Raw genomic sequence first — 11118 nt, 5'->3', positions numbered from 1 at the left:
TCGAGCCCACCAATCACAGCGCGCGATCGCTCCTTTATTTGCATAACCACGCCCTTGTGCTTGGCCCCGCCCACCGCCGCCTGCAGCCGCGTCCCGGCGCTCCTTGCTCTCAATGCTCCCAGTAAGAGCGGTACTGGGGGGGAAAGCGCTCCCAATTCCTTCCCAGGGCTCTCAGGATCGCCTGCGGTGTGCCCAGTACCGCTCCCAGTGCTCCCACTATCATTCCCATCGCCGCGCGGGGCGAGGCCGCTTTGGAACCTCCCAGAGCAGAGCGCGGCTGCTTTTGGGTGTCGACACCTGCCCGGGCCGAGCGGGGAACAGGGGGAGCGGGAGGAAGAGGAGGAGAGGGAGGAAAAGCAGGGACCCAGGAGAAGCAAGAGCAGGAGCAGGAACAGAAAGAGGGGGAGTGGGGGGAAAAGGAGGAGCCGCAGAACCTCGCGCGTAGCCCGGCCGCCCCCTCAGGCGGCAGCTCAGCGGGTACGGCAGCATCGGCCCTCCCCTGGGAGAGGAGGTTAGGGAGGGGCGCTGGCCACAAATCCATCGCGGGACTCTAGGGGACGGCTTTTTCCAGGGCAGGGGATGTTTGGATCTTGGAGCCAAAGCTGAGCTGGAAATGCCCCTGAATGGATGGGTCCCGCGGTCACTTTTTACCGGCGGGGAGGGGGCGATATCGGCTGTGGGGAGAGGGGGGAGCCCCGGAGAGGGGAGAGCGCAGGGGCGATCCCGGAGCCGGGGACCCCGGCAGCCTGGAGGGGTGCGGGAGGTTGGTGCTGAGCGGGCTCCGGGCCCCGAGGCTGAAAGGGGCCGAGCACTTGTCAGCGGACCATAAGCCCAACACGCTCAGCCCTTGTTTTCCCCCCCAAACCAGGATTTCCCATTCCCAAACCTTGGCCGAAGGAGGAAGAAGAAGCCGTGAGGAAGATGGTCCGGGAACCCGAGGCAGGTGAGCAGAAAGTCACTGCCTCTTTCCCCCTCTGTCCTGCTCCATCTCCCAGCCCAGCACGGCCCCGGCTGCAGGACAGCCCCGCTGTGTGCGCTGTCCTGACGGGGACGCAATGGGGGAATCTCCTTCCCTCTGGTACGAAGGCAAATCCCATCCTCTCCTTGTCCTTCCTCGCCCAGACAAGGAGCAGAGGATGGAGACTAGGGAGGACAAATCCCCGCAGCAGTGTGTCCTCAGCTGTCCCCCCGTACTACATGGACTCGGTGCTTGCCATCCTGGATGCCCTCGTGTCCCTGCCCCGGGCCTGTGGATCTCCACTTCCAAGAGATTCAGAGCTGGCCCGGCTGCCAGGGGACACTGGCACTCCAGTTGGGTGGCCTGGTGATGTTGGTGGAGGGGGTTTGGTGTCATCTTCGGATGAATGTGGGTCTTGTCCACTCTGCAGTGAAGAGCAGCCAGGGCCAGGGAGCCTGGGATGGATGGGTTCAGGAGAGGTTGGACACTGGTCCAGATGGACACCAGAGCCATGGATCCCATTCTGGATGGACACTGATCCAGATGGACACCAGAGCCATGAATCTGCAACGTGGTGGGTGCGGGGTTGCGCAGAATCCTCAGGGGGATGATGGGGGGTGGAAGTGGCCAGGGCTGACCCCAAAAATGCTGTCACCTGCCGTCCTGTAGGATGTGGGCCACACCCTGCTTTGGGGCACTGGTGACAAACTGGTGGGTGGCGGTGACAAAAAGCGCAGGTGCCACCTCGGAGATGGCACAGCGAGGGGGTCCTGTGCACCAAGCCCCCGCCCCTGAGGGTGACAAAGGGGGATCAGTGGCGTTCCGGGGAGTCTCCCTGTGCCCTGCGGCATGGGTTGGGGGGCACCCATCACCCTGTCCCCCTGTCACTCTGTTCCTCTGTCACCAGAAGGGGTGGGGCCTCAGGGGGGCTGGTGTGGGCACTCACTGGGTGGGGACCTCTTCCCTGGGTGGGCAGGGACATCTCGAGAATTTGGGACTCCACAAATTGGGACCCTTCAAGGTGGGGATGCCAGGCTGGGAGTGCACCCCCACCACCCCCGAATCCACCCCATGGACCTCTCCAAATTATTTTCTCTATCTCATCATTCCAAATTCAGCCCCCTCAAATGCCTCCCTGTTCCATTGACCCCAAATCCAAGCCCAAAATTCTTCTCCCCATCCCACCACCCCCAAATCCAACCCCTGGACCTTCCAAAATTACTCCCTCCATCCCACCGCCATGTAATGCAGGCCCTGGACCTCCTAAAATGAACCTCCCCCCCCCACCACACATGGAGGTGGAAGCCCCGCCGGACACTCCCGAGCCCCCTGCCCTACCGAAGACCTGCAAATGGCACACCGTGACCACTGCCACACCCAGAAGGACTCTGAAAGGGATGGGGGATCCCCGGGGAGCCGGGCTGGGTGCGGCTGCAGGGCTGGAAACGCTCCTACAGCCACTCTGACACCGACAGCAACAGGGCTGGTGACAGGGGTGTCCCCAAGGCCAGCATGTGCTGGTCACTGTTCCAGAGGGCATTTTCCACCCCTCCAAGGCACCCAAGAAGCCACGGGGATGTGAGGGGATGAGGCCACATGAATTTCAGCAGTACCTGCACTCCGTGGGCAGGAGGAGTAGACGTGCTGTCCCGGGGCAGGTGAGAGGGTACAAGGGTGGGAGAGTGGGGGAAATTTTGGGGTGATGGGGGGGGTGATGATTTTTGGGGTGATTACAATGGGTGGGGGGTGATGATGGGTGGGGTTGATGAGGATGATTTTGGGGGTGGTGGGTGATGGGATGATGATGATAGGTGGGGTTGATGAATTTTGGAGTGATGATGGGTGGGTGGTGATGATGATGGTGGGTGGGGGGTGATGAATTTCGGGGTGACAAGGATGGCTGGGGGGTGATGGGGATGGTTTGGGGTCATGGTTTGGGGAAGTGATGACTTTTAGGGTGATGATGATGGTTGGGAGGTGATGGATTTTGGGGCATGGGGTGGGAGGTGCTGGCCTGGCACAGCCACCTGGAGTGCCTTGTCCCCCCCTCGTCACTCCCATGTCCCCACATGTCCCCAGGGGACAGTGGCACCGGGCCAGGTCCTGCGGCTCCGGCACCAGGACCCGGCCAAACTGACTTGGCACTTGTGGGGCCACCCATGGGGTGGGCATGGAGCCACCCTAGCCTAGCCCCACACCTGGCCTGTCACTGTCACACTGCCACACCTGCCAGCATTTGCAACCCATGGACACGTGTCCCCTGGCCCTGCCATGCTCGTGGTGGCACCTCCATGAGCATCAACACCTGTGGTGCCACCTCCATGGCCACCTTGGTGTCATCATACCCATGGTGGCTGCTCCATAGCCACATGTGCCCTTGTGTCACCACAGTCATGGTAGCACCTCTTTGGCCATGTGTCCCCTCGTGGTTGGACCTCCATGGATGCCTGTCCCCTGGTGTCACCACATCCTTTGTGGCACCTCCATGGCCACCTGTCCCCCATCCTAGCATCCCTGGTGGCATGGCCAGGCCACATGTCCTCTGTCACTGCCACACCCCTCGTGGGTGGCAGGCACACAGGGGCACCCATGCCCTGTTCTGCCCTCCCATGGCCAGGGCACACCATGGCCCCTGCCGAGCAGCCCTGTAAATGGCCTCTGTTACAAGCAGCCAGTAAGGAAGGGCAGGGAATTGTTACCGTGACACTTAAATGCAGTTTATTTCTTTTGTTCATCCAAAGAAGTTGAGGGATATTGTAGGTGCTGTACTTAGGAGGAGTGGAATGACTGAGTTCACCAGGCTGGAACAGCTTTATTCTTGAGTGAAAGCTGAGTGCTGGATGTTGAAGTAATTTCAGAGAAGCTCAGAATCTGCTGAGTTGGAAGGACTCCATCAGGATCATTGAGTCCAACTCCTGTCCCTGCACAGAACACCACAATTCCACCGTGAGCCTGAGACACTGTCCAAATGCTTCTTGTCCCAAGACAGACTTGGGGCTGGGACTGACTTCCCTGGGGACCCTGTTCAATTGCTCAAGCTCCCTCTAGGTGAAAAACTTTTCCCTGATATCCAACCTAAGCCTCCCTGACTCAGCTCCAGCCATTTCCTTGAGTCCTGTCCCTGCTCATGAGAGTGAAGAGATTGGTGCTGGTCCCTGCACTGCCCCTTGGGAAGATGTTGAAGAGCTCAGTGAGGTCTGACCTGAGTCCTCCTCTCCAGCTGAACAAACCAAGTGTCCTCAGCTGTTCCTCACAGAGCCCCTGCAGATCCTTCCCCATCCTAGTGACCTCCTCTGGACACTGTGCAATGGCTTCATGTCTTTCTATGTTGTGTCACTCAAGGTGAGGCCACCCCAGTGCAGAGCAGAGTGTGACAATCCCCTCCCTGGCCCAGCTGCTGGTGCTGGGCCTGCTGCCCCAGGACACGGTGGCACTTTGGGCTGCCAGGGCACTGCTGACTCATGTTCAACTTGCCCTTGGCCAGGACCCCCAGGTGCCTCCCTGCAGCTGCTCTCCAGCCTCTCCTTCCCAGTCCATACACCAAGGCAGGGGTGCCCCATCCCAGGGGCAGAATCTGGCACTGCCCTTGTTGAACTCCACACAGTTGGTGATTGCCCATCTCTAGTTGTGAGGTTTCTCTCAGAGCCTCTGCCCTCCAGGCAGATGACAGCTCCTCCCAATTTAGTGCCATCAGTTAATTTACTGACTATCCCTTCAAGTCCCATGTTCAGGTCCTTAATGAAGATGTTGAAGAGCTGGGGCTGACAGTGGAGTCCTGCAGAACCCACTGGTGACCACTGCCAGTGTGGTGCCACCCTCAGTGCCTGACCCCTGAGCCAGTTGCTCACGCCATGTGTTTATCCTGCTGTGTGCTGGACACTTTGTCCAGAAGCATTCTGGGAGACACAGGAACAAAACCTCTGCTGAAATCCAGAAAGATTCCATCTGCTGGTTTTCCTGCATCAACCGAGTGGGTTTTACCCTGTCGTAGAAAGAAATCAGACTTCAGAAGCAGAACCTTCCCCTCATGAAGCCATGCTGACTCTGACTGATGCCTGTATTGTCCTCCAAGTGTTTTTCAATACTGCCCAGAATAAACTTTTCCATGATTTTATCAGGTATCGAAGTGAGACTGACTGGCCTGGAGTATCTGGTGTCCTTCTTGTCCTCCTTGACAATCAGGACAGCATTTGCCAGCTTTCAACCAACTGGGACCCCTCAAATCCCATATGTGAGCTCTGTGTTTGCTCTGATTTCTCCAGGGAAGAACTGCTTCGCATGTCTGAGCTTCTTCTCCTCAGGCAAACCCACTCTGAGGGCAGCAATAGTTAAAAGAATAATTAAAAATATTCCTGATTACAGGCACAAAGTCATTGCAGTTAAAGCAATCTCTTCAAAAGCTCTTTAAGGTGGGATTCACAGGGCACAAGTGAACTGCCATGAAAGTCAGGTTGGGAAAAAAAGTCTTAATCATGTCTGCATTTAGTACAAAATCCCAGCTTCAGGGGAAGTTGAGGAATGTGTTATTCTAGAAAGAATTGTCTTAAGTGGACACACTGTACTTGTTGCTTTGCAAAGCAAAGATAAGAGTCTGTCACATTCTGCTGTTTAAATAAATTATCTGGTTACATTTCAGGGATTTTTGGTGGCTTGGAAACAGTTTGGTGACATTTGTGAGCATTTTTCTTTGTGCATTTCAGCTCTATGTTTGAGGAAGTCTCCTGTGATTTCCTGTAGAAAGCAGGAGTTCTTTACTTGGCTGGATGTGTGGGGCATAACTCCACCAAGCTCACTCACTGATAATAGAAAATGCATCTGTTTCTATACTCCATTTTATATACATATTCACTGATTTTCCTGGAATAAGCATACATATGATTATTTCTCCCAAAATCATTAATATACTTTGTCTTCCCTTTCTGCATGCGTTCTTCTGTCCTGGGGGTCTCTGGTGGTCCCTGGTGGTTGGCAACCCCAAAGTCACACCTGAGCTGGTAAAAGTTGGCACAACTGGGCTGGTTGCTTTCCAGTTCTTCCTATGGAAAAGGCATCATGCGGTTCCATAGGCCAGTGAGTTTTTAAAAATAAGCATTGTATTAACCTAATGCCTTTTCCGACACTACCTAAATACAGAGGCCAGACAAAATTAAGGGAACAAAAAGCGGTTGTTATTTATTGAAGGGCCTTCAGGTACATCTTGGGCAGACAAGCTGTAGATTTGATGGTAGATAAAGTTAGCACCTAGAGATAAAAGAAACAGTGGGAGGGATTATACTGATTGATGAATGGGAAAAGAGATTTGCCTTTACAAACAAACTGGAGGTTTGCTGGTAAATGAAATTGGATATCGGAAGATGAAAGAAGCAACGGGAAAAACTATGAATTGTATAAGAATTAAAAATTAAAAGGAAGGGTTATACATTAGAGGGGAATGTCAGGTGTCAGGATTCCGGGAAGTCTGTTCCTCTCAGTACCTCAGCCAATGGGGAAAGAGAGAGGGAAAAGCGGCCAGGAAATTGGGATAAAAGGAGGCTGCGTCCTCCAAAAATTGGACAGATCCCAGGGGAATGCCCATGGCCTCTCCCTTTATTCGAATAAAGCAAAAAGGACTCCTCTGTCTCCTTTTTGGACATAAACCTGGTGTTTGTGGATTAATTTTCCTTACAAACTTAGGAACTCCTCCCGGTTATTATAATTTTTGAATCAGGGACTCTCAGGCAGAGATATGGGAGTAGGAATAAGAGCTCTTTATTAATATATCTAGCTAGACACACAAAACAACAGCAGCTATGAAAATTAACAACAAAACAGAACAAATAACTCAGTTCCAGTCCCTTTTCAGCCGCAGACACGCTCTGCCTGCGTTTGATCCCGGTGGTGGAAAGTGGGGCAGGGCACACACGGAGCTGCGGAGGCTGCAGGTGGGACCGGGGGGGCAAAGCTGCAGCTCCGTGTCCCAGGTGGGAGAAGAGTGGAGGAAGGTCCCCTCCCTTCTCACCGTGCGGGTCCTGGTGCTCAGCTGTGTGCTCAGAGACAGGAGGCTGGAGCGGAGAGATGGCAGTGCAGGGTCCGGCAGCAGAGAACCCGGCTCCTGATGCTCGGATGGTGAGGGCTGGAAGGGTGCAGTCCCCGGACTCCCCTCAGACCCCGCCGGTGAGTGAAAAGCAGGGAGACAGCCCCCGCCCATCCCTTTGTCTTGAGCCATGAAGAGCTTGGGTGCAGCCCGGCAGGGTTTCTTAGCATAATAATGGGAAAAATTCTCCAAAAAGGAGGAAAAGTAAGGGAACAAACCCTAACCCCACACAGAGCCCCACTCCTGGCAGAGAAAGGGAGTGAGGAGGGGAACCCAGCTGGGGATGATCAAGACTGGGAATAGCACACCCAGACAGAGCTTTCCCAAGAGTGCCAAGGTGAGGCAGAACCAGAGCTATCCCAAGGAGAGGCCAGCAGCTGCCAAGACCTCTCTGACTGGGAAGACTGCTTCAATCCAGAGCTGTGCCATGAAGTAGCTGTGAACAGGGACTCCATCAGCCAAGTTCCCATGGAGAAGACAACAGCAGCAAACACCTTTCACATGTCACCTCTGACTCACAGCTAAACCTCTTCAGCTTCAGGACCACTGCCTTGCCACAGGAGGAGGAGGATGACTGGGACAAACTCAGCCTTGAGCTGTATGAAGAAGGCAGCAGGGCCCAAAGAGCAGCCCTGGCAGGCTGACCATGCCTGTCCCTCGGGAGGCCTGGGGTTGAGGGCCAGGCACCAGAGACACTCCATGCCTCGCTTCCCTCCCTGCACGCCCAGGGCTCCGTGGCCCAGCTGGGGCCCAGGGCAGGGCCGTGGAGCCCCCCTGGCCCCTCGGATGGGCAGGGCCCCTGGCAGCAGCCAGCTGCCCCAGTGCATGGCCCGGCCACCTCAGACAGGCACTGCGGCACTGCGGGCACTGCGGTCATGCGGGTCACTGTCACTGGGCACTGGTCACTGCGGGCACTGCGGGCACTGCGGCACTGCAGTCACTGTGGTCACTGCGGTCACTGTGGTCACTGTGGTCACTGCGTCACTGGGCACTGCGGGCACTGCAGGTCACTGCGGCACTGCGGGTCACTGCGGTCACTGGGTCACTGCGGTCACTGGGCCTGAGGCCACTGCGGGCACTGTGGCACTGCGGTCACTGTGGGCACTGCGGGCACTGCGGTCACTGTGGTCACTGCGATCACTGTGGGCACTGCGGTCACTGTGGGCACTGCGGTCACTGTGGGCACTGCGGGCACTGCGGTCCCTGCGGTCACTGTGGTCACTGCAGGCACTGCGGGCACTGCGGTCACTGCGGGCACTGCAGTCACTGTGGGCACTGCGGGCACTGCGGGCACTGTGGTCACTGCGGGCACTGCAGTCACTGTGGGCACTGCGGGCACTGCGGTCACTGCAGTCACTGTGGGCACTGTGGGCACCGTGGTCACTGCGGTCACTGTGGGCACTGCGGCCACTGCGGACACAGCAGGCACTGTGGTCACTGCAGGCACTGTGGGCACTGTGGGCACCGCGGTCACTGCGGTCACTGCGGCCACTGTGGTCACTGTGGTCACTGTGGTTGCTGTGGGCACTGCAGTCACTGCGGTCACTGCGGGCACTGTGGGCACTGTGGGCACTGCGGGCAATTGCGTCACTGTGGTCACTGCGGTCACTGCGGTCACTCTGCTGCTGGCCCTGCCTGAGGCCACAGCCGCAGGAGCAGTGTCTGTGCCAGCACCAAGCTGGCTGCAGACAGATGGTGGCTGGCCCGGGACTGCACGGTGCCCCAGGGGGACACACAGGTGGCCTTGGCCTGGACATGGCCCCGCAGCCTCAGCTGCCGAGGGGCATCTCCCATCACCCAAAGTCACCACTGTGCCCAGCCTCAAACAGCATCCATGGGGCACACTGGGTGCCAGGGGGCTCAGAAGTGAATCCCGTGGAGTCATCAGGGTGGGAAGAGACCCTGATAGTCACCCAGTGCCACTGGCACCCTGGCAGCACCACCATCACCACAAAGCCACATCCCCAAGGGCCACATCTGTAGAACTCTTCAACACTTGAGAGACAGTCACTCCACCACTTCCCTGGGGAACTTCTACCAATGCCTCATGCCTCTGTCAGAGAAAACTTGCTTCTGATATTGAATCGGAACGGGCACTTCCATTCAGGAATTGTCAGATGGGAGGTGTTACTCCATGGATGTGACCGCAGGACTTTGACTCATATCATTCTTTCAAAAACAAATGTAAGTTGAGTTTAAGAAATAGCAGTAGTTACAAAAAAAAAAAAAAAAAAAAAAAAAAAAAAAAAAAAAGAGAATAGGAATAAGAATAAGAAGATGATGGTGAAGAAGAAATAGTAGTAGTGGTAAATGAGAAAATAGTTATTAATATAAGAATACAAAAAGGGATAAGAATGACAGCAAGCATAACAAGTGAATAAGATTAATCAGAATATTAGAAGAATTAGAAGTATAAGAAGAATATGATTGATGGTGGTGGTAATGAAGAGACAGGGCTTTTCTTTATATGCTTGCATTAAGCCATGCATCCATGAAGCAGTTTATGATACGCAACAAATTTATATGCTTTTTCAGCTATTGCTAAAAATAACGCACCAATAATATTCATGTTACTAAGCTATATTGCTTACTTGTAACTAAATAACATTGCTCAATCAATGCCTCATTTAAGCTAACCAGGTACATGTAGTATTTCACATAAATCCCCATGAAGCTGCATGGTAAGCACCCCGTACCAAGCACTTTCTTATCTTTTACATTCCTCCTTTAAACTCCCGCTTACTCTTGCCAAGGCTTGCAGCCTACTATGGCTAACACATCCATGTTGGTTGTGACAAGCTGAGCAGTGCTTGCAGTTCTGCTCTCTAGTTCTATTCCCCACATATGATAATGAAGAAGAAATAGGAGTAATAAATAAGAATAAAAAATAAAATAGGAATAAGAAGAATAAGATGAAGGAGTAGTAGTAGCAATTAAGAAAGAGGAAAAGAAGAAGAAAAAGAAGAAGGGAAAGAAGAAGACAGATGATAATGAAGAAATAGTAAATATTTCTATGTCCCTAGCTCCCATTTTTCATTGATTAAAATCTGAGGTAAATAAAAAGGTTCAGCAGCCATAAAATTAAGGGTTTCAAATAGTTTTAAGAGTTGTCCACTCTGTTAAAATGTTAAGCAACTCACTGTTCTTGATATGCATGTTCTGTATCCCCAAGTTGGCCATCTGTTTGTATTTTCCCAAACAATCCCAGTTCTAGTTCAATCACTTCCTACTTCTGCCCTGTCCCTCACTTCGCTTCCGGCCGCCTGCTGCTGCCCCCTGTCAATCAAAAGACACTGCCCCATATGCAAAGTTTCCAGAGTTCCCAAGAAATACCTCTCCAGTGGAAGTCCTAACTACCCATGAACTAAGGAGCTGTTGAGAAGAGTGACACCCCCCGGACCAACGAGCCCCAATTGAGTTCTGGACGTGCCTGTGAGGTTGGAACTCCCTTTCCAGCCCTTGGACAGGACTGCACGGGAACCTCCTTCCAGAGTCGCCTAGGCAAGCAGCAGGTGTCAGCCTCTGGTGACCCCCCCCAGTTTTTCAATAGAAGAGCTGCTGATTAATAAGGGCTTTGGCCCTGCTCCGTTTACTACTGCTAAATTTAATTATGTTGTTTGATTAATTGGACAAAATCTAACACATCCAATATCCATTTATAAAAGTTGGATCTGCAGTGTCCCTGTGAACAGAGAGAAGCAAAAGCCTTCATTAATGTTGTGGAATGTCAAACATAAATTGAAGCCGTGGACAGCTCTCAGGAACCACTTCTCAGGGGATTTTCACTTCTTGGACACCCCTAATGCTGAATGTCCTCCTGGTCCCAGGCCCTGGGTAAACAGGACTCATCAGAGATGCAGGCAGAACACCAACATCCCTCCCCCTGACTGGCACCTCTGTTTGTCCAGCTTGATCCCAGTGGCTGCCTGGGGACAAACACCAGCTCCCCCACAGCCCTGGGCATGGGCACATCCTGCTCTGGGCCATTGCTGGCCTGGGCCCAGGGCCAGGGCATGGCAGAGACACTGAGTGGGGACAAGGGCTCTGGGGAGCTGTGGGCAAGTCCCAGAGAGGGACAGGGCTGGAA

The sequence above is a fragment of the Erithacus rubecula genome (genome assembly GCF_903797595.1).
Source record: "Erithacus rubecula genome assembly, contig: scaffold_118_arrow_ctg1, whole genome shotgun sequence".
Taxonomy (NCBI): domain Eukaryota; kingdom Metazoa; phylum Chordata; class Aves; order Passeriformes; family Muscicapidae; genus Erithacus; species Erithacus rubecula.
The sequence above is the reverse complement of the archived record's forward strand: the minus strand, read 5'-3'. Positions refer to the sequence as shown.